We start from the raw sequence: 26,207 nt of genomic DNA on the forward strand, positions 1-26,207 counted from the left end.
CCATACAGATTTCTAGATTTTAGTGAAAGAAATTTCATTTTTCCATGAAGGTTTGAGGGTCTCACACGTTGCTCTCCACTTTCTCATGTGAAAAAGTGCCCTATTGTGCAAGTCTTTGCATGGCACCTCATTTTCTCATGTAGGTTGGTGAAAGATCTCGCATGAGCCTACACAAGATTTCGCACAAAGTTTTAAAATAGTATAGTTAATTTGTCATTCTCCAACATGTGGTTCATTCATTTTTATTGACGTGTTTGTCTTTAAAGCATTATTATTCTATTTTTTTGGTTTTCTATAGCTTAATAATTGTCTGCAAGACATTTGACAAAGATTCCTTATACAAACTCTCCAAACATGAACTGACTATGTGCTTGTAGGATTCTTGTCGAAGATAAGTTTGTCGAAGAATAACATTAAAACCCACTAAACAATGTGTCTTCTTTCCTACTTTCTAAACATAGTCTAAATAGGGCTTGTGAACTTCTTAGGGTGCAAGACAAGGGAATAGGGGAGTATGCTCTTTACCACTTGGAGGTCATGACCAAGGGTAAATCAAAGACCTAGATGCCTCTGAAAGATGGCATTCTGAGGGTGGCAAGCAGCTTAGTGGTTCTCTAGTACGAGTCATTTTCTATGAAAGGATGATGATTTCCTTTTAGGGAATCAAAATCTTGAGAAAGGACAAGTCTGGATTGATTAAGCTAAGTTGATAATTAATATGTTTTGTTTGTTTGGGCAAGGTGATAAGGTAGAGGATTATGCTCTTTCCCCTTGAGGCAAAATCACAAAATTGGACCCTTAGATCCAGATCACTAGTCCGAGTCAATCCTTTAGAGGGCCTGCTAGAGTGATCCAACCTCCGAGAATGACCCAAGTGAGCACACTCAATCCTCAGTGTCCTTATTTTATTGTCAAACTTTTTACTTCTTTGCGTGGCTTGGAGCACATCCTAATGCAAAATATTTATGATGTCCTAAGTCTTCACATGGCCTTGTGTACTTTCTTGCATGCTTCTTAGAGGATCTTCGCACAAGATCTTGAGTCTGAATCATCAAGTTGGCATGTTAGAGCTATCTATGCTCTGTACCAAGTTAGTTTACTACTTCTTTATCTGAAAATAGTTCAAAATAGTGGCATTTTTCTTAGTTGAAGACTCATGACTCATACTTTGACTAGTCTCATCTTTTAGTTGTCTTGATTCTCATTCTTTAGTGGTTGTCATACTTCGCATTATGATAGTCATAATCTTTCGTTGTTCTAGCCTTCAAATTAGACTATTTGTGCCTTAGTACACAACACTCTTATCTTGTCCTATTGTGACTAAGTTCTAGTGTGGTCCTTGTCCAAATTTTTACTTCTTGTCCTTGTCTATGATTGTGGTGACAAGAAGTGGAAATGTGTTTTATCCCCTTAGGCTTAGACAAGGTAGACCTAGGGGTTGTAATCATGACAGAGGTCACCTTTTAGCTTACACGTGATCTGTGTCTAGTTTGTTTAGTGAGGAATCTCCACGATCTCCCTCACCTATCAAATCACCTCGAGTTCAGAGATGATTCTCTATAAATCTGAAACAAACCAAGAATCCCTTGTTTCAAGAGGTTCCTAAAACCAACAGAGGTCATACACCTTTCAATACCACAATTGAGATCTTTTCTAGAGGACCTTTCCAGTCATAACATACTAAAATTGAACATGTTCCTACAATGGTTGATCACGAACCTGAACATGGTAGTCACAATAGACATCAAGATCAACCTAGGAATGATAGAAAAAAAGACCATGACATTGATGAGGAATAGGAAGAGGTGGAAATACTTCCCGAACACATAACAAAATGTTGTAAAGACAAGAACTTCCAAAAATTCATAGAAATCCTACTCTACAAAGAGAAAGAGAAATACTTTTTGAAACTTGCACAAGAGGGAGCTAAGCTACCCTCTCATTTCAATGTGGAAACCAAAATGTGGAAACCATCATCACGCTTGAAGAGGAAACTAACACATCCAAAATCCAAAAACAACTAAAAATCATGCAAAACCAACTAGCTCAGATGATGCATGAGAAAGAAAAACCTGCAAAAACATACACCTTAGATGCTCTTTGTCCATTTCCATTTGACAAGAGCATAGACATGCCTCCTTTCCCAAAAGGAGTACAACTACCTAAGTATGAAAAATACTTTGGAACCACCGATCCCCAAGATCACTTGCAAGAATTTAGGGCCTTGTCTATGGAATTTATGCATAACCAAACAGATCTCATGTGTTTATTCCCCAAAAGTTTAGGTGGTCGGGCTTTGGAGTGGTTCTCACACTTGCCTCCTAGTATCAAAGCGTTTGATGAAATAGTTAACTTGTTTGTCCAACAATATTCTCATAACATTCAACATCCTGTCAATATTCGAGATTTATGTAACCTTAAGTAGAAGGTTGGGGAACCCTTCCTCACATTCCTCCTAAGGTGGAGACAACTTTACACTAAGTATTCACGTAAGATTCTAGAAATGGAAATGCGGTACATCTTCACTGATAATCTCCTACCTAATTTTGGGTATAGAGTCCAACTTCACGGTCCACATACCTTTGAAGACATGATCACATAGGCCATCCACATAGAGGAATTCATGCTCAAGAAGGGTCAACTTACTCTTCAAAAGGACACAAAACAAGGCTCTACCTCTAGCAAGGACAAAACCAAGTACGTCAACAAGAATCGAGAAATTGTACACGATGGGGTTGTTGACAATGTCACTCCTAAACCTGCTAAGGTAGCCTTTAATCTCACAAATGGTCTCAATGTGGCCAAAAATGTTGAGAAACCTTCTCTTGACAACAAGACATCTGGGAACAAACCAAGAAACTGATGGGCTACATGCCCTAAATGAGAGTATACACCTCTGGGTGAACCTTTGGACATGGTTTACAAAACGTTGTTACAAAACAAGCTCATTTCACCATTGGACAACTCTTGCCCTTATGATCCACAACCACACCCACCATGGTGGAATGAAACCATGTTCTATGAGAACCACCAAAATAAGGGGCACAAAACTAGCAATTGCATAAACTTGTGCCACAAAGTCTAGGACATGATTGATGATGGTGGTATTGTGGTTGATGCACATAACAAGAACTTGGATCACAAGGCATTGAAAGTGCCCTTCTTGGCTTATGAAAGAGGAGAGAGTTTAAAACCAAAACCTAACAACAAGGTCAACTATACATATTCTAACAGTGATAATGAGATAATCAACATGGTTGAACCTATGAATTTTGAATATTGTGACATCATTACCATCAATGGCAAGCAATATAATGATAAACCCAAGACACCATTTGTCTTGAGGGGCCCTACTTCCAACACAAGGGACAACACACCTTCACAACACTGTGTTAATGTTGTTACATGCTCTCGTGCCAAGTTGGCACTCAAAGGCCCTGTGCCTTCTACTCTCGATCTTGAACAATATAAAGATAAAACCCTTGCCAGTCCATCTCGCAAAGGTGCAAAACTCATGAAAAATTCAGTAGCAACTAGCTATAGTGTTCTTGATCAATTTAAATGAACTAATGCTCAAATCTCCATCTTTGAGCTGCTAAAAATCTTGCCTGCTCATAGACAAATTCTGGACAAAGCCCTCACTGAGGTAAACATTCCTCAAGATCTTGATCTTGAGTGATTTCAATCTATGGTAGGTCACCTGACCTCACCCTACTTTATGTCCTTCTCTTTGGAGGATGATAACTCATTAAGTCACCCACACAATCAACCCCTACACATCGAGGTCATGATACATCAGACACGTGTTCATCGGGTTCTCATCGATAATGGAATTGGGTTGAACATTGTCTCTACCTCTTTTCTTAGACAATTGAATTATTTTGAGGATTCTATTGATCCTCATTGCAAGATCGCTATGAAAGCATATGACGAAGTCGAACAAAAGTCTCTAGGCCTTGTAGTCTTACCCCTTCATGTCAGTCCTATAGAAAGGAATGTCACATGTTAGGTCCTCCACATTCCCTTGGCTTATAACATTATGCTAGGATAGCCATGGATACATGAGATGCATGTTGTTCCATCTACATATCACCAATGCATCAAATTCCCATTTCATGGCTCCGAAGTCACTATTCCTACCACTACTAGCTATACCTGCAATATGCTCAAAGCTACTGAGAATTTTGTCCTCACTAATAGGGAATCTATTGATTATCATGACAACAAGTTAAAGCAAATTGAACAGTCACTCAAGCTGAAAGAAACTAGCATGGGGGAGTACCATATCAAACCAGTGTTGTCATTAACATCTCTTTCTGAGTCTCCCCATCATTATAGGAGACCATCTGAAGCAAAGAAGGCACTTGTGTTGACACCTCAAACCAAGTATAATGACACTTTTCTCAAGGCTACAGTCCCCTTAGAGGATGAAAGTGAAAATAGAGCCATTGTTGCATGGCTTTACAAAGAAGAAACTCCAATAGACTTAACAGAACAAGCTCGTGAGATCACTCCTAAGAAGTATGGTCCTAGTCTTAGACTTATGAAGTTCTTTGGCTATAAGGGAACTAGTCCTATTGGGTGTAATAACAATAGTCTAGTTGATCCTATCAAGGCAATACCTTGAAGAAACAAAGATACTTCTGGTCTAGGCTTTAAGAAGGTTCCCTTCCATTTGGGGGCTAACAAATACATACTAGAGCCTAAGGGTTCATCTAGAAATGAGTCACAAGCTAAGTCAGATACTCAAGATGACCAATTAGATGATGACAATCCTTATCCTTATCCTATTCCTTCTGATCTTGCTAAATTCTTTGCTAATTTGGATGACTTTGTGCCACATGTCAGCACTGTGGATGATACTAGTTATTTTTCTACGGACAATACTGATCCACACAATACTCATTCAAAAAAGGGAGAGTCTAGTTAGTCATTGTATATTGAGTACTTGTGTAAGAACCTAGATGATGAAGGCGAGTATGTCCCTATCAATATAGGGGAATTCTACAACTTGATGCCATGCAACATTAATTCTAAGGAATATGAGTTTGACTCTCTTTCAAAAGAAACTATTGATAAAGACATTTACCAATTTCATGTTTATGAAAACCAACTCAAAGTGGGCAAAATGTCTAGGGTTAGATCAGACAAGTCTAATCCAACTAGTGTCCTTGAGTCATCAATTACTGACGTTAGTAATCAAAGGCATTCAAACACACTTGTGGATGAAGTCATCATAGGTCTCAAATTGTTGGTCCAAGCATTTAATGACTATACTATGAATGCAATCAAACCCATCACTACTCTTTCACTCACACATCTCGAGCTTATAGACTGGAACCCTAATGCATTTATGAAGTCCCCATGTTCTAGAATGACTATGCTCCTGCCTACTACCTAAACATTGTCAAACCTATAATGTCTTCCACTAGTGAGAAAAGCATCAACATGACTGAAGTTGACATCAAATATCTCAGTCATACAATTAAAAAGAAAAAATGCAAAAGGCCTGATGGTGAACACCACATTGTGGGAGTGTTGAAACCCAAAAAAGTAAAAAAAAAAAAAGACATATCCAAGGGTGAAAACCTCTATGAGGCACCCATGGATGAGATATTTGATGCACTTCCAAGTCACTTTCAAGAGAGGTCATTAGTGTTGATCGAGCTGACATAGCCGATCAACCTAGGCATAGAAGAACATCCTCATATGATACATCTGGCACAATCACTATCTCCTAAAGAAAGGGAAGAATTCATTACCTTCTTCTAAGAGAGGAAGATAAATTTTGCTTGGACATATTTTGGCATGCCGAGACTAGATCCTGATCTCATTATGCATCATTTTTCCATTGCACCAAGCATTAAACCAATTAAAAACTTTAGAAAATGCATCCTCATGTTGCATTGCTCATTAAAATTGAACTGGAGAAGCTTCTAAAAGCTAGATTCATTTGTGTAATTGATTATGCCGAATGAATATCCAACATTGTCCCAGTCTAGAAGCACAATAAATCTATTAGAGTTTGTACTAACTTCTATGATCTCAACTTAGCATGTCCTAAGGATGATTTTCCACTTGCCAACATTGATATGATAGTGGACATGATAGCAAGATATGAGATGTACTCACTCATGGATGGGTTTTCTAGCTATAATCAGATAAAAATTGCACCAGAAGATCAGGAAAAGATTTCTTTTACATGTGCATGGGGAACCTTCTGCTAGAACGTAATACCATTTGGCTTGAAAAATGTTGTGCAACCTATCAGAGGGTAGTAACTACAATTTTCCATGACATGATGCACAAGACCATGGAGGACTATGTGGATGATACCTTGGTAGAAAGTGCAAAATGCAATACTCATCTGGAAGATTTGGGACCCATCCTAGATCGCATGGAAAAATTCAATCTTAGGCTCAATCCTAAGAAATGTGCATTTGGTGTCACATTAGGAAAGTTAATGGTATACATTGTGTTTGCAAAAGGAATTGAGGTAGATCTAGAGAAAGTTCAAGAAATTATGGTTATGCCTCCACCCCATAACATCAGCCAGATGTGAGGTCTACAAGAAAGACTCCAATCTGTTTGCAGGTTCATCTCACAGTTGGCAAATAGATCACAACCTTTTACAAAGACTTTACATAAGGGTGTGAAATTCAACTGGAGTTAGGATTGTGAGAAAAGCCTAACTCAAATAAAATAATATCTCACTAATCCAGCAATCTTGATGCCTCCTATCTATGGGAAGCCTTTGATTTTGTACATTTTAGCAACTAAAACATCTTTGGGAATATTATTAGCTCAAGAGGACAACGATAACAAGGAGAGAGCTATTTATTACTTGAGTTGCACACTAATCTCTTATGAGAGGAATTACAGCATCATTGAGAAAGCTTGCTTGGCAGTTGTCTTTGCTTCTCAAAAGTTGAGACACTACATGCTTGCTCACACTACGTAACTTGTGGCTAAAGTAGATCCATTAAAGTACTTGCTCAATAAGGTAGCTCTCACAAGAAGATTGGCTAACTACATCATGATACTCGGCAAGTTCAACATTCAGTATGTTGAATGAAAAGCTATCAGGGATAGGCAATTGCAAATTAGCTAACAGAGGCACCTATGTAGAGTCTTCTCCCACTAAACATTGATTTCCTTGATGAGTTAATTATGACACTCACACACCAAATTTGGGTGATGTTCTTCGATGGGTTCTTCACACAACAGGGATTTAGTGCTAGATTACTCTTCATAATGCCATAGAGGTACTCATTACCTAAAGTATACAAGATTTTGTTCCCTTGTACAAAACAACATTGTTGAATACAAGGCTTTAATTAATGGCATGAAAATTGTAGCTAAATGGAGGGTGGATCAATTAGATATCTTTGGGGACTCTCAGCTCATAATCAACCAGGTTAATGATGTGTATCAAACAAAGGATGAGAAACTGATCCCTTACAAATGCATGGTTGATGATTTGAAGAAGTATTTTGTCCACATCACCTTCCAGCAAATTCCTCAAGTAGATAATAAAGTGGCTGATGCTATGACTACTTTGGCCTCCTTGTTACAGTTTCTTGAAAATGATCTCTAACATGAGTTCCTGGTGGAAGCATTACACTACCTAGCCTATGATACCCCTAATTCTAAGATGATCTATTCTATTGTAGGACAAGACTCATCTTGGTACCATCACATTTACTCCTATCTCCATAACTAAACCATTTCAGATGGTCTAACCCAGAATGAGAGACATTACCTTATCTGTAATGCTTCACGGTATGTCATTATTGTTGATGACTTATTTAGGAGAGGTCTTGACAGAACACTCCTTAGGTATTTAGAATCTAAAGAGTCCAAACGAACATTAATTGAACTTCATGAGGGTATTTTCATATCCCACTCAAATGGCTTGATACTAGCTTGCAAACTCATTAGAGTTTGTTATTGTTGGCCTAAAATGGAGCAAGAGGAAATCAAGTATGCTAAGTCCTGCAAGCAGTGCCAACTCTGTGGGAATCTGATTCATGCTTTAGCCAAGGAGCTGATCCCATCTACCAAGATGTGGCCATTTCAACAATCGGCCTTCAACTTGGTGGGTCAGATTCACCCAACCTCTTCTAATGGACATAAGCTCATTATCATAGCTACAAACTACTTCACAAAGTGGGAAGAGGTAGTACCTCTCACAATAGAAGATGGAAAAACTGTAGCTCTTTTCATCATGAACTACATCATCTTCAAGTATGGTGTACCATCCTCCATCATTACTGACATTGGAGGATAGTTCAAAAATAAAGACTTCAAGGAACTATGCAAGAGATTCAAAATCACACAACATTGGTCTTCTATCTATTACCCCCAAGCTGATGGCTAGACCAAGGAATCCAATAAGGTGATCCTCAAGATCCTCCATCACATAGTCGGAAAGTCTGGGAGGGACTAGCAACTCCAAATTAATCCAGCCTTGTGGGCATATAGGACAAGCATCAGGACTCCAATGGGTACAATGCCCTTTGCTTTGGTTTATGGAGCAGATGTTGTGCTTCCAATAAAGGTTGAGATTACTACCTTGAGAATCTCTATGAAAGGCCTCATCACTAATGAAGATTATAGAATATCTTGGCTTCAAGAGCTATTTCTATTGGATGAACATTGGCAAGTGGTGTGTGATCATCTTTGAGCTTATCAGCAATGAATGTCTAGAAGTTACAACAAGAAAGTTAAGCCACGCGACTTCCAACAGGGTGATCTTGTCCTAAGAGAAAACCTTAAGAATCAACAACAATGAGTTCAAAAAGGGAAGTTTGAACTGATCTGGCTTGGTCCTTACATCATTATTGTAGTGTTTGGATCTAGTGCTTACCAACTTTCAACAGCTGACGGAGAGGTTCTCAAGGAGCCCATCAACACTCTCCACCTGAAGCGGTTCTATAGTTGATCTAATCTCAAACAATCTATGTACATATCTAAATGTCTTGAAAGGATCTAAAAATTGTAAAAAGTTCTGAAAAAAATCATAACCCTGGTGAAATCCTATCAATAGGCACCTTGGTAATACCAAAAAAATTGAAAAAGATCAAAAAAGAGAAAAATACAAAAAAAAGAATGAAAAACAAGAAAAGTGCCATTGATAAAAACTTGGCAATAGGCGTCATGGTAGCAAAAAAAGAAAAGTTATGTCAAGAAGTTGAAAACTTGGTAAACAGGCGCCTCTTGTTCCTAACGCTCCATCTTGCAGCGCATATTCTAGCTTCCTGTACAATTGCTTTTGCTTCTTGATTTATTTTCTTGCTTTTCGCTCATGTATCCATGGATTTAATCTTGTCATAGCTCAGGGGAAACACCCTATAGTGTTATAGAGTCTCTTTTACAATTTTTCAATTTTTAGAATTTCCATTGAACTGCTGTCAAATTTCTCATTCATCCTAGCTTTAATATTTACTTAATTGCTATATTGTCATTTTAGATTTAATATGCACACATATAGTTTAATTTATTTCATGTGATATTAGATTAATCGCATATATCATCTAGATTAATTACATATCATACAGATTTAATTGCATTCAAACCCTTCATATTAGATGGTTTGGTTGCCTGCATCTCGATCTTGAGAGCATAAATAGGCAAAATCCTTCTAGTTAGAAGGCAACAGGTTTCCTTATCAGACCTCTTTGATGAACTATCCCATGTTCATTCCAAGATGAATCTACATACAATGACCATGTTGAAGTATAGGTGAAAGTGCCTACTTGGGGCACTGTGTCGTATACCATTCTCGATCCATGAAAAGGGATCTGCAATATCTGGTAAATATCCTCAAGGGTGATCGTCATCTCTCCCTATGGCAAGTGGAAGGTGTTCATCTCTAAATGGAAATGCTCCACCAAAGTAGTTAGCAAGTCATGATTCACTAGCACTATTAGGATCCGGCATAAAGAAGATAAACCCAATCTATCTATGTGGGCCATGTCCACATTGTTGAGGCTCTACAACAGAGCTCCATATGGCAGATAGTGGGACCTAAATGTGACATCATCAAAGACATCCTGCACACATGAAAAATAACAACATGAAAATGGTCAATACTCACTCGGCTAGTCAAAATGACAACAAAATGAACACAAATTCAAGGCTAAAACATCAAAAGTGCAAGTTTAAATTTGCATGCAATGCCAAATTTTCACACGAGAATGCATTTCTATGTGCGAGAATTCATTTCTTTGCATGAGAAATCAAGTCCTTACACAAGAAATGAAAAGATCACGAGAAAAGTTCACCCATAATCTTGCACAAGAGGTGGGTATCTCCCCCATGAGATTTCCCACCAGCGTGCACAAAGAAACACCAAGATGGGGGATCTTCACACGACAAAAGATTGGCTTCATGCGAGGAAGTACAATCTCGCACAATAACCGATTAACCAAACCTAAAAACATGCTAAAAACATGTTAAAACTACCTCGAAATGTGTGAAAAATTAAATGCAAAGCAAGATTATCAACCACTCACTAGAGCTTCGTAGTCGGCTAGCCGATTGTGTCATCGAGAGCACTCAAAATGATGAAATTGCACAAAAACTGCCATGTTCCTCTCAAAGCTCTCCTATTCACTAAAGACAAAAAGCACAAATGATTTGAAAATGACCCCTTGGGTCCTTATATAGGTTTTGACCTAATTTTTCAGTGTGCTTCGATTTGCATGAAAGTCACCCCTTGGCTAATTTGACTGCTTAGAATCCATTTTTGGGATCGAATTTGAAATCTGACACACTTAAGTATCACAAAATTGCGTTTTAATATTTTGGGTCCGACACAATCGAATGCTTGAGCAGTTCAAATTTTTTTGATACTTTGTGATTCTTGGAATCTTTTCAACTCAAAATTCATCATGTTTTCAAAATTTATTTCAGAATTAGTCAACTCAAGTCAACTATAGTCAATTCTGGTCAACTTTTCATCAAACTTGGTCTTCTAGACCTTGAAATCACACTAAATTGACTCCAAATTTTCTTCTGATCGTTCTGATCTCTTCTACATTTTGATGAATCTTGTATTTCTTTTATATCTCTCAACATACTACTTTACATCATATTTCTAGTTTGTCATCTTTTGATTTCGCTCCCGAGGAGGCAGGATGATTACATCATTGAAGTAGAATTCCAAATCAATCTGAATCTTTATTTCTCAGGGTCATGTTATTCCCATCTTATTTCCTCACCACTTGGGGCATCTTATTCCCCTCTTTCTGGCATCTTTTCCATCTATCACATCTTATAAAGAGTTTGATGGATAGGTATTGGAACAATCTAAACCCAACTTGTAAGGATCAAGCCTCGTTCTGGGGATGATTCTATGACTCATAATTGGATTTTGTTATCTCTTATCAATTTAGGTATCTAGGTGTTTTATCTGAATCCCTTAAGGTTAAGCTCTGTGCTAGAGATAATCTTTAAAAGCTTATCTATCAATTCAGGTATCTAGATGTTCTGTCTAGATCCTTAAAGGTTAAACTTTGTTCTAAAGAAAACCTTTAAAATGCTATCAATCTTGGGTATCTAGATGTTCTATCTAGATCCCTAAAGGTTAAACATCATTCTGAATAAAACCTTTAAAATGCTTATCAATTCAGGTATCTAGGTGCTCTACTTGGATTCCTTAGGATTAAGCTCCGTTCTAGAGATGGTCCTTAAAAGATTATCAATTGGTCTCCATGACATCAACATGAAACCAATCTTATTTCCTGATCTGTGCATCACACTTTCTAATTTTCTTTGAATCAAACATGTTGCTCGCACATTCATTCAAAGAGGAGCAAAATAAAATACCCCAAAATTGGCTCATTTCCATGATTACCAATTCTAGCCTATTCTAATCAATTCTAAAGTCCTATTTCACTAGGCAATTCTTACTCTAATATTCGCTACTTGACTTTATTGTCAAATGCAGAAAACCCTAATCTGCATTAGTCATGTTATTTATGTAATTCCTAAAATATTGACTCATATTAGTCACATTAAACCTATTGATTAAGATTTAATTTAATTTAAAGTATTTATACTTTAATTTAATTAAATTATCTCCTAAGGCTAATATACTGAGGAATTAAAAATATTTAATTTAATAACTATGCTTGTTTTAATTAATTGAATGTAATTATTCAATTAAATAGAAAAGACATTTATGAGGTCATATCTCATTTTATTAAATTGAATATCTTTCCCAAGTTCTATTTCTCATTTCAAAATGGAAATTCTCAGTTAACTACTTGAATTAGAAGTGACTTAATTCACTTATTCTCACACTAAAGTGAATCTGAGTTAATTGTTTCTTGCACTTAGGATCTAAGTCAGTTAACTGCACCTGCATTGGGAATCTTCCACTTTGACTGAATGTTGGCTTCAATCTTGACCGTCAATCTGAGTTGATCTCAACTATTGATGGATTCCTGGAATTCTATTTAAGAGACTCCTAATTCCTCATTATAGAAGTTGGATTTTTAGAATTTGCATTGAAGTGTTGTCAAATTTCTCATTCATCCTGGCTTTAATATTTACTTAATTGCTATATTGTCATTTTAGATTTAATATACACACATATAGTTTAATTTATTTCATGTGCTATTAGATTAATCACATATATCATCTAGATTAATTGCATATCATACAGATTTAATTGCATTCAAACCCTTCATACTAGATGGTCTGGTTGCCTGCATCTCGATCCTAAGAGCATAAACAAGAAAAATCCTTCTAGTTAGAAGGCAATAGGTCACCTTGTTAGACCTCTTGGATGAACTATCCCATGTTCATTCCAGGATGAATCCGCATACAATGACCATGTTGAAGTATAGGTGAAAGATTTGAGGCTACATTTTCACGTATACAGATACACATCCTCGCCATTATTTTTCTACTAATAGGGGTTCCACATTAAAAAATCTTGGTAATATGTACCCATGTGATGTTGTGGATATTTGCATACATGGTTAATTATGAGATATACTATTTAATATTTTAAATTATAGAAGTTGATTTATTTTTATTAATTTTTGGACACGACTAATTAACCCCTTCTCTTCATCTTCCCCCTCTCGCACAAAATCTCAATTGTGTTGTTATGCCTTATTTCTATTAATAACTTCCATCAAAAGGATGATATTTTAGTAGAGGATATTAGTACAACTCACACTTCTTAAAATATTCTTTTTATTGATGAAGTACTAATGAGTTATGTTTTCCCCTCTTCTAAGTACTGTCGTAATCATGATACTACCTTGAAGAGAGCGAGAAACCCCCTTGATGCTCTCCCTATCATAAATGAAAAATAGGTGTTAATCCTCATCAAGATTCCCCTCTACCTCAAAATAAAATAATCATTATAGTAATAGGTGCTCAACAATGTGAGTGTCATTTAGCTCGCACACATATAAAATAAGAAATAATAGACAACGTATGAGTTCAGATGTTCCTCCTTCTCTCCCTTCTTCTCAATCAATTCTTCCTCCTATACATCATCTTCCTCAAAATCTTGGAAATGAAAAATATTTATTAGAACAACTTTTTGATACTCTTGTTGAACTGGATAAATAATTGAAAAGTGGTGTGAGTCAGTTATTCTCAAACACATTTTGAAGTTTTTACTAAACCAGTAAACTCATAAACCATACCAATGATTAAGATAGATATTGTTGGAAATGTAATGACAAGTGATTGAGAGGGGGGAGTGTGAATCATGAACCAATAAAACCTTTCACATTTAGATTACTTTAGCTATATTCCTTTTGATTATCTAATCTACTTCCATGCATTAACATAAAGCAATAAAGAAATCAACGCCATTACACTTTTGAAACAAGATATGGTAACCTTGAAACCCTCCAAGTAGAAGGTAAAATTTCGGTGGGGATGACAACCATAAGCTTCACTACTACAATAGTAAAATTAGTTTGTTAGGGCTTACAATTGATCGGTTCTGGAAATCCACACTATTAGGAGTTTGAAGGACTATCAAGTCCACCTTGTAAAAGGATTTTACAATACAATGAAGTATCTTCTCTATTAAGAGACTTAGTAAAAGGCTATTAGGTCCACCTAGTTAAAGGATTTGAGTAATGCACTTGTTAGGATGAATCAACAAGTTGATCTCTACTGTGTAACTTAATTTTTTGAAATATATCCTTTGAATAAAATGATCACTTGAGTGTGATGGATGAGTCTTTCCTCTGCTCTTTATACTACCTTGTAGCTTAATTACATATCCTACTCCATATTCACTTCTTGCCTCCAAATAATCATGTATCTTCTATTCTTACTATGTTACATAGTCTAGATAAATGAAATTGTCTTCCTTATATACCCTTCAAATAAGAACTCTACACCAAGTCAGTTCCCACAATGCATATCTTCATAATAATCAATTTATTTATATTGGCCCAAATATTGATCCTTAGGCCATACAGTGCTTTTGATTATTTATTGTCGCTCAAGCAATATAGTGAGCTCGTGTGACACAAAAATTTGGTTAGCATTAGTGCTTGAGTAACACTATGGAACTTGGGTGATATATCTATCTCAGTTCACATATGAGACTTTTTTCCAACTGATAATACTAAACAACTCAATTTATACTATAAGGTTGGTTAGCATAGTATACCTTCATTTTCTTGGGCTACACTAAAATCTGCTCCCTAGTGGAAAGCCCAGTTGTAGTATTAACTGACCTTCTTAGATAGCTTAAGTGGTTTGTCACTAATTCACAATATGTCTTACCATAGGGTCAACAAACTCCCCCTTTGGCATTAGTGATAAAAACACTTATCATGAGTAGTTCTGTTAGTAATCAAAAATTCACTTGATCAAAACTATTTGTCAAACTCCTCCTTTCCATGTGCATGGTGTTGTAAATCAGTTTGAACTAGAAACTGTAACTCAATGACACCTTGTCCAAATTTGGATTTTTCAAAATTGTTTTTGTTTGATTGAACATCTGATCTATATGAATACATATTCCTCTATACATTTCCTCATATATATTTCCTCCTTTTTTATTATATGCATACGTTTCCCCCTTTTTTTTGTTACAAATGCCAAAAACATATAAAGTAATACCAAAATGTGTGAGGAAATCATATGCACTTTCAAAATTAAAGACATACTTTTATCCCAATTTTCTTGTAGTACCTTTAAAATGTGCAATTCAATCAGGATTTCAGTTGATAGCTCCATCATGAGATCTACAAGTGAGAAACTTGTGTCATGTACTATTGTCTTAGTATGTGCTAAATTCTTATGCATCACATCCTTATGAGAAGGTATCATACTTTGGATGTCTGAAATGGTTGCCCTTATTTTGGCATCCTCCCTTAATAACCATGCCTACAAATATGTCAAAACTATAACCTTCACAAGATGATTTGAGTTGTTACTCAGGTCAAGTGCTAACTAACTAGCAATGCTCTTCAAATCTTCATTATTTTTTTTCAGTTCATCTTTTATTTCCTTAGTGAAAATTGATATATCACACAATTTTTTTAATAATCAAACAACATTCTTTACAACACCTTCAAGAGTTCCAATGAGAGTGGATAGTTGCACTTGATAAATAGCAATTTTCTTTTCTACATTCTCCAAAACTTTATTCTGAAACTTTCTTTCTACCCTTTGCAAAAGTTTCTCATGCCCATCTATAACCCTATTAAATTTAATTTAATTATCTACTAATTTCTCAATAACAAGGGCCTCATTATTTACCTCAATTTGTAATACATCCAAAAATATGTCCTTGATGTCTTCAAGAACTTTTCCTTCGTCTCTTTCTTCTCTCAACTTCCTCCATTTTTCCCTTTTCCTCCACAAATCACTAAATATCTCCATCTAATGAGCAGTGAGATTCGATTGATCCCAATTTGGAATCATAATCTCAGTTTCAAGGTCTATATCATCAGAGATCTTTACCTTTTCCTTACTTTTTCTTTTGGCACTAGAAGAGATTGTGATTGCTTTATCTTTCTTCATCCTTTGGTTTTTGATCAGTTAAATTTGTCCCAGAGGTAGATTGAGTCTATAACTATGTTCCTACTATGATGGATGAAAGAGTTTGTTCCTTCTTCTCTAATTGTTCTACACTAGGTACAAAAATGGCTTGGTTCAGAGTGGAGGGTAGAGATCCAATCATAGTTTCTAGCATATTTTCTATATCAGACACTTCTATGGTTTGTACCTCTTGCTCTTTATCCTTCTTTATTTTTCCTTCTTCCTCAAAAATTATTTTCCACAACTTTTTTTTGAACTGCACAACACCCTCAATATTATTTGTAAAAATTTGAAAATCTTTGAATCTTGAAGCCTACATTATCTCATGCTTTTCTATGGCCTTCTTGATTTTAGTTTTAAGAGGTTAGGCATGATTCTTTTCAAAGTTTTCTCTCTAATGTCCATGGGTAAAAGTATAAAGTTGTGTCACCTTTCAAGTTCACTTATTAGAATGACTGAATTTGAGTATTTCTATCCAAAAATTAATTTTATTCAAACATATGGTCTATAAAAATTCACTCTAGCTAATTTATATATGGTCTCACACTTTTCCAATTGAAAAATCTACTTAATGCATGTTTTATACTAGTTTATACCCAATTACTAAAGAAATAAAATTATTTTAGAAAAGTGGCATTTCAATAACTATTACTATTTTTTATATATCAATTCTTATTCCAAATAACTATTAAAAAGTATAATCCTAAACTTCATCCATTTATACACATTTAATTAGCTAACTTCATTATAAAATTCTAAATAATACTACCATTTTTATGTCATTGAAGATGAATAGTTATACTTTTGTTAGCATTTTCCTTTATAAAAAGGTTCACACAGGTTTTTACTTTTACCCCCCTTTCTATTTTCACAACATTAGTCCACCTTTATGTAACTTCCTTTAGTAGGACATCAGGGGCTTGGCCTTTTAACTAATTTGGGTCATAGTTCCATTTGGCAATTTTCTCTACTACAACATCTTCTATCTATTATTTCTCTTCTCTATCTTTGGTTTCATACTTGATGTATTTGAAACCCACCATGCCACCTCCTTCTCTTAATCTCTTCACTTTTTTCTCAAAGGATAGTAGAGGCTTCTTAAGTTGGATGATTGGAGTGTTTTCCTCTTCTTCATTTTCATCCTAAAGCTTTGGCTTCCTCTTGGATTTTTTGGCCACTGTAAATATAGGGGTAGCTATCTTCTTGGGTGCAGCCTTCTTAGGTGCCATTGTAATCACTTTTCCTTTCTTCTCAGGAGGTGCTTCTTCTTCTTCCTATTCTTGTTCTTCTTCTTCCTTTTCTTCTTCTTCTCCTTCCTTTTCCTCTTCACCTTTACCCTCAATTGGCATCAAAGGGTCACCTTTCAACTTATCCTTAAAGGTCTCCACCCTCTTCTTTCCTCTTTTCAAGACTTGAGGAATCTCTATCTCTAGAGATACCTTGGTCTTGGCTTCATCATAAGTGCCAAAATATGTTGCCTTAAGGTCAACAGGATCATTAAGAAAAGCCTCTATGATATCCCATGTATCATCTATTTTGACTTCATATCTATTGGAATTCTATAGAATAATTGGGTAGGGGAGGTGAATCAGTTATTCAAGGTCTAGATGTACAAATAAAACTTGTCTCTTAGCTTAGTGAACCCATAAAACATTCATACTCATGCATGCATCCATAGAATGATGCAGTCACTAAAACTTGTACCTTATTGTCAAATCAACTTGCAGAAATGTAAAGCATGAAGCATAACAAATTCATTAACACACTTGACACAATGATTTATGTAGAAATCCAATTTGGGAAAAACCACCAGTAACATGCTACTTTTTTCACTCTTCTGAAGTGATGCCTTGTGAAAGGCCAACCCTGTTAAAGGTTATAATACACATTATTAGGTGTGACCAAGTTAAAAGATTTCAATCACCCTATTAGGAGTGAGCCTTGTTAGACTTTAGGCCATTCACTTGGAATGGCACCTGGTTAAATGATTTAAAAATGACTATTAGGTCAACCTTAATCCAAAGGATTTACCCTAGACTGATACAATTATTAGTAATAGTAGAGCTTCTGATCTAATACAACTTACAACTTTTCTTACATATTACAGATCTTTGTTTAGTCCTCAATTATTCTTGGCCTTTATACTTTGCAGTTTTGATAGCTTGTTCACCCTCAGCATTAATCTCCTTAAGCCTTCTTGCTTAGCACACCATTGTAGACTCTTCTCTTAGGTCATTTGATGAAGAAAAACCTTGTCTCCCTTAGGTTCTTGCACATGACACTCTCTTCTCTCTTTGCTTCATGAATAGACATTCCTATAAATAAGAAATTAAGATACTTTGTCGCTTAATTTTCCATCATCCATTTTAGGGTTCAAACGGTTAGGTAGGATACAATGTATCTACCCCATATTCCATCCATATTCTAGAGACTTCTTCTAGAAACCATTTGAATTCTCCTAAAAATGGTTTACCTCAAATTTTGTGCCACTAGCTCATCATCCTTATCTTTCTCTTGGTTCACAAAATTCAAGAAAATAAACTTGTTAGCTCAGATTCAACGAATCTTCGATATAATGTAGAAGCTCAGCATTATCAACCTTCTAATGCTCATCACATACTGTGTTTCTTGGCATCCACTACAATATTACTCAACATCAACTAAAGTTTACTAATGCTCGACATCGACTAAACTTTACTCAGCATCAACTGTTTTGCTCAACATACACTAGAATTTTCTTTTACTCAACTCCAACTGATTTTTTGCTCAGCTTATACTAACTTTTCTCAACACCTACTATCCATTTGGTCAAACTTGATAGACAAACTTTTTGTAACTTGTTCTTCTAAAATTTATAAGTGTAACCAGCCTTTGTAACCTTAAGTAGATTATCAATATATCATGTCATCACTGTCTTAACTGATCCTTGTACTTCATTACATAATCATAACTCAACCTTTCCTCTAGATGCTATTGTTACATCTTATTAATCAAATCCTCTTCATCAATCAATCTAAGTGATAGTACTTGAATCTTATAAGCAATTGTCTTACTAGCAAATAGCAAGTTTGACATCGGTGACAAAACAATGATTGAAACACATAGTCTTCTTCAACAATCTCCATTTTTCAATAATCTCTTTCAACAATGATCTTTTCAATCAGATCTAAACAATCTCCCTCTTTGGCATTAATGGAAAACCAAACTGATTAGCTAAGTCAATCAAATGATCAAAATCTTGTTCAACTAAACTGACTAGGTTAAAATAGTAAGACAGTACCAAAAAGAAAACTTGTATCAAAATTTCTCCCTCTATCAACAACTTCCATCTTCTGATTAGGTTACAAAACTTCTTCTTATAACTCCCTCCAATTTCCTTCTTGTATCTCCCTCTTACTAGGTAGATTAAGATTTTTTCCTCTTTCTTACATTTTTCTATATCTCCTTCATTTCTCTTGTGTTATCCTCTAATTAGCATCATCGTTAATTATCTCCCTCACATTCTCTAGCTCTTTGATAACAATCTTTTTTTCTTCCTCTGATATACTTTCTCTACCTTTTGGATTAGTAGAATATCTCCTATATCTCCATGTAGAAGTTTTTAATCTTTATTGATTTTTTTAAAATCTTTATTGACTTTTGATCAGTAGAATATCTCCCTCTTTGACAAAAATGCCAAAGATGTATCATATTTTCATCTTAACATGCAGATATAGGCAGACGTATCATTTTTTCATCTTAACATGCAGATATAGGCTTTTGTAGTTCCTTCAATTTCTCCCTCTCTCACCTTACTTGTGACTATTTTGAAGTTATAGCACTTTAATTACTTCAAGCAACTCCTAATGTAAGATAATCTGCATCAATTTGTAATATTTGGCAATCAGCTTGTTTGATGCAGGCCACTCCTTCTGTTACTTAGTTAGCTTTTGATAGGTGTATCACCCATAGTTTACCTCTTACATAGTCATGAGCATCCTTAGGTAATGGTTTTGTGAAGATATTAGCAATTTTCTCCTTTGAGATAATATATTTCATCTTCACCTCTTTATCTTGAACTAAATCTCTCAAGTAATGATACTTGATTGCAATGTGCTTTGTCTTTGTGTACATTATTGGATTCTTTGATATATTGATAGCACTTATAATATCACAATAAAGTATGACTAGTTGTGTGATCTCTTCCTTCATTACTCTGAGTAGCTGCTTGATCCATACAATGTTTTTGTAATTTATAGAAATAGAAACATATTCAACTTTAGCAATAGATTGTGAAGTACAACTTTATTTCTTACTAGTCCATGTAACTAGTCTCCTACCTAAGAAATCTGCTCCTCCACTTGTTCTTTTTCTATCATGTATGTTTCCAGCCTAGTCAGCATCAGTGTAGGCTCTCAAGTCAAACCTTTCATTCTTTTTGTAATATAGACCAAACTCTTCAGTTTCTTTCAGGTATCTCATTATTCTCTTCACATCCATTAAATGAATCTCCTTGGGATTTGTAGAGAATCTTGAAACTATCCCTATAGATAATGCAATATCGGGTCTGTTATGTACAACATCATAAAATTTTCCAATCATAGACCTGTACATTATTTGGTTCACTTCAATGAAATCATCACTCTTTGACAACTTGTGTCTTGTTACCATAGGTGTACTTACCAGTTCAGAAACCTTTAATCCAAAAGTTTTCAATATTTCCCTGACATACTTTGACCCAGTGATGTAAATACAATGTTTTAGCTGATATACTTGCAATCCCACAAAAAATTTGATCTCTCCAAACATAGAACTTTCAAATTCATGTTTCATCCAATTTGCAAAATCTTTACACAAAGCATCTTAACCTCCAAATATTATATCATCAACAAATATTTCAGATAATAAAATACCTTTTTATTTTTCTATTTTTATGCATAGATTGTCGTTATCATCAGTCCTTTGAAACCCAATCTTCACAAGATACTTATGAAGTCTCTCATACCATGCTCTTGGTGCTTGTTTCAATCCATACATAGCCTTATGAAGTCTACATACCATATTCTTATTGTTAATATCAAAAAATCCTCCTGGTTTTTCTATGTTAACTTCTTCTTCTAGTATACCATTCAGAAATGCATATTTAACATCCATCTGATATACATTGAATCTTTTGTATGCAGCATAAGCAAGTAGAGTTCTTACTCCTTCCAATCTACCAATAGGGGAAAATGTCTCTCCATAGTCAATTCCTTCTTCTTGTGCATATCCCTTGCAAACTAACTTTCTTTGTTCCTTGTGACTTCACCATTTTCATCTAGCTTATTTTTAAATACCCACTTGGAACCAATCACATTTTTGTCTTGTTGTCTAGGAACTAGACTCCATGTTTTGTTCTTCTCAATTTGTTCAATCTCTTCTTCCATGGCTTCGTACTAGTCAACATCTTCTAATGCATCTTTTACTAATTTGGGCTCCTTCATGCTCAGTAAGAATGATTCATTTCTCAATCTATTTCTTTTCATTGGTCTTGCATCTTTTCTCCAATGATTTGAGTAGCAAGATGATGTCTTTTGACATATTTGGATAATCTTGGCTCAAGTTTTATATCTTCATTTTGTCTTTTAGCTTCAAAATCACTATGTAGATTTTTGTTAGGTATTTCAGCATCTCTTTCATATATACTAGCTTCAGAATCAGAATGTACATCTACTTCATTTTGTAACTCAGCAGCTCAATGCAGCTCGGTTCTTGAGTGCAACATGGCACTCATAGGATGTGACTCAGCAGTCACTGTAACTTGCTCTTGATTTGTAACTTGATTTGTAGCACCTTCTTCAGCATACCATCCTTCATAAAAATATACAAATTATTTGTACTCTTCTGACCTTTTCATAGGTTTAGTCTCATGTACTTTTGTATCGTCATCAAGGTTCACATTTGCACTTTCCACAAATTTGTTAGTGTTAGTATTCAAACACTTATTAGCTTTACTTCTTCTGGAATAGCCAAGGAATACATCTTCTTCACTTTTTGCATTAAAGTTACCATTCCTAAAATCTTTAACAATGTAACATTTGATTCCAAATACCTTAAAGTACTTTACATTGGGTGAGTCAACATACTATAGTTCAAAAGGTGTAAAATGAGTACTTTTCTTGACTTGCACATGATTCAAGGTATAGATAGTTGTGCTTACAACTTCTCTCCATTATTTTAAAGCAACATTCTTCTCCATCATGAGTCTTCCAACACAGTCCATTATAGACCTATTTCTTCTTTCAACAATTCCATTTTGTGGAGGGGTTCTAGGTACAGATGTATGTCTTTTGATTCCTTTGTCATTACAAAACATCTAAAACTCATTTGAAGTGAATTCTCCTCCTCTGTTAGATCTCAAACATTTCAAACTTTTACTTGTTTCCTTCTCAATTTTTTCCAAGTACCACTTAACCATTTGAAAAACATTAGATTTTTGTTTTAGAAACATGATTGTCATCATTTTAGAATAATCATCAACAAATAACATTATATACTTATCTCCCTTGTAGCTTTGCACTTCAATTGGTCCACACAAGTTAGTATGAACAATCTCTAGTATTTCTTTAGAGGTATAAGTTTTTCTCTTAAAACTTGACTTTGTCATTTTTCCCAACTAACATTGTTTGCACATTGTATTGTCAGGTTTCTTCAACTTAGGCAAACCGAGCTAACTTTCTTCATGTTATTGATATTATCCAAGTTATCAAAATTAACATGACATAACCTTTTGTGTCATAGCCATGCATTATCAAACTTTACAAGATAGGTAGCATTCTCTATATCAAGATAGAATAGATTACTTCTAGTTTGATCACCTTTTCCAATCAGTTTCCCATATATGTCATATATCTTAGCAATCTCATTTTCAAATTCAACCTTGCATCCCAAATTGTTCAGTTGTGACACATTCAATAAATTGTAGTTTAGTCCTTCAACATAGCATTTTCACATGAGATCTTATCTGTGAGTTTGATAGAACCTTTTCCTTTTATCAAACATGGTGAATCATTGCCAAATCTTACACTATTTCCATCATAACAATTTAAGGTAATGAACTTATTTTTTTCTCCAATCATATGATGTGAGCATCCACTGTCAATGATCCATCTATCATTTTTGTTCACACAATTCACAAGTGAAGTAGCCTCATCTTCATGAGATTCATCCTTCATTACAACATACACCACTTCATCATCATGTTCATCAGAATCATACCCCTCAGCAATGTAGCATTTCTTGCATTTGTCTTTGTAATCCTCATTGTCTTCATTTCTTCTATCTTTGTATTTATCACTACTCCTGTGATTCTTCTTCTCTAGACATCTAGCAGCAATATGACCAGTCTCATTTCCATTGAAACAAATCATAGGTTACTTACCTTTGAACTTGCCTTTACCTCTGTGGAATCTTCTTGCCAGGAGTGCTTCTAAGTTTTCAACATTTTCTTCTTTTGTATCATAGTCACTAGAAACATATTTTATCTTTCTCTTTTTCTTCTACTTCTTCTCATCAAAATCCTTCAATAACAACTTAACCTTGAAAGCATATTCAAGACTCTCTAGTTTGTAGTTGTCATAGTTAGATAGCTCAAAAGTAGTGAGTCTACCTACCAGACCTTCAAGGGTTAGATTATTTCCTAGAATACATCTCAATTCTTGAATTGCATAAAATCTAATAGCATAAATAGATAGTAGCACAGTATCATCATCTATCTAACTAGGAGCTCCTTTTGTTGCACTGACAACTTCTTTTATCCTAGCAACATATTGAGCAATATTCTCACCTTCTTCCATTTTCATATCATCAAAATTACCTTTGAGACTCTCAAATTTGGCTCTTTGAAAAAAAAATTCTCCTCCATAGATAGTGTGTAGGGCATCCCACATTTTCTTTGTAGTGTCACAACCTTTGATATCATCAAATTTGGGATAGCTTAGGGTAGAGGCAATCTCCAACATCGCCTAATTGTGTTCTTTCTTCTTCTTCATGTCTTCAGTAGTTAGGGTTCTAATTGGATCAACATGCTCCACTAAGATGGTAGATTTTGCATGATCTCCTAGTCCTCCAAGGTGTAGCTTCATCAAACTTTTCCATGCAAGAAATTTATCTCTATTAAGCTTGGGTATATCTGTTTTTGACATCTTTATCTTTATGCTTCTAGTACCTTCAAACTTGTCCTCTTAAATAGATGGATCTAATACCAATTGTTGGAATTCTTTAAAATAACTTGGGGGGGTTTAAATCAGTTATTCAAAGTTTAGATGTACAAATAAAACTTTTCTCTCAACATAGTGAACCCATAAATCATTCATACTCATGCATGCATCCATAAGATAATGCAGTCACTAAAACTTATACCTTACTATCAAATCAACTTGCAGAAATGTAAAGCATGAAAAATAATAGATTCATCAACACATTTGACACAATGATTTACGTGGAAACCCAATTTGGAAAAAACCACTAGTAACATGCTACTCTTTTCACTCTTATGAAGTGATGCCCTGTGAAAGGCCAACCCTGTTAAAGGTTACAATACACACTATTGGGTGTGACCCAGTTAAAGGATTTCAATCACCCTATTAGGAGTGATCCTTGTTAGAGGACTTTAGGCCATTCACTTGGAATGTCTCCCAGTTAAAGGATTTAAAAATGATTTTTAGGTCAACCTTAATCCAAAGGATTTACCCTAGACTAATACAATTGTTAGAGATTAATAGTACAGCTTTTGATCTTATACAACTTACAACTTTTCTTGCATATTACACATCTCTGTTCAGTCTTCAATTCTTCTTGGACTTTATACTTTGTAGTTCTAATAGCTTGCTCACCCTTCAAGCATTGATCTCCTTAAGCCTTCTTTCTTAGCATGCCATTGCAGACTCTTCTCTTAGGTCACTTGATGAAGCAAAACCTTGTCTCCCTTAGGTTCTCGCACATGACTTTCTCTTCTCTCTTTGCTTCATGAATAGACATTCCTATAAATAAGAAATTAAGATACTTTGGCATTTTATTTTCCATCATCCATTTTAGAGTTTAGATAGATTAGGTAGGATACAATGTATCTACCCCATATTCCATCTCTATTCTAGAGACTTCTTCTAGAATCCATTTGAATTTTTGTAAAAATGGTTTACCTCAAATTCTGTTCCACCATCTCATCATCCTTGTCTTTGTCTTGGTTCACAAAATTCAAGAAAACAAACTTGTCGACTCATATTCAGAAAATCTTCAATCTTTTAAATAATGTAGTAACTCGGCATTATCAACCTTTTGATGCTTGACATCCACTACAATATTACTCAGCATCAACTAAATTTTACTTGGCATCAATTTTTTTGATCAGCATACACTAGAATTTTCTTTTACTCAGCTCCAACTAACTTTCTACTTAGCTTGTACTAACTTTGATTGGCACCTACTATCCATTTGGTCAAGCTTGACAGATAAACTTTGTGTAACTTGTTCTTCTAAAATTTCTAAGTGTAACCAGCCTCCGTAACCTTAAGTAGATTATCAATATATCATGTCATCATTATCTTAACTGATCCTTATACTTCATTACATAATCATGACTCAACCTTCTCTCTAGATGTTATTGTTACATCTTATTGATCAAATTCTTTTCATCAATCAATCTAAGTGATACTAACTGAATCTTATAAGCAATTGTCTTACTAGAAAATAGCAAGTTTGACATCAGTGACAAAACAATGATTGAAACACATAGTCTTCTTCAACAATCTCTTTCAGCAATGATCTTTTCAATCAAATCTCAACAATATCCCAAGGTTTTTACCCATTCAGTCCTAGGAATGGTTGTTTGAATGTGTGTTGTCACAATAAATTAAGAAATAAATATCTTGAGCATATTGCTCCACTAATTATTGAGGTATCCCATACCTATTATAAATTTTCTCCTTGAAATTTTCAAAATATGCTTCTATTATGCTATCAAAATTTTCTCCCAACTCTTGTATATAGTCATTGATTTTGTAAATTATAGATCTATCCTTACTCCATACAACACTACCTTTAGAGCTCGGATGCTCTCAATGTCTTGCTCAGCTTACTAAGTTGCAACTTAAAAAGGTCAAATGATAGGTTGTTCTTCACCACCTTTTAATCCAAGTCAATAGCTTCACATG

This window comes from Cupressus sempervirens, chromosome 1 (genome assembly GCF_028749045.1).
Source record: "Cupressus sempervirens isolate cs-2001-9-10 chromosome 1, ASM2874904v1, whole genome shotgun sequence".
NCBI lineage: Eukaryota > Viridiplantae > Streptophyta > Pinopsida > Cupressales > Cupressaceae > Cupressus > Cupressus sempervirens.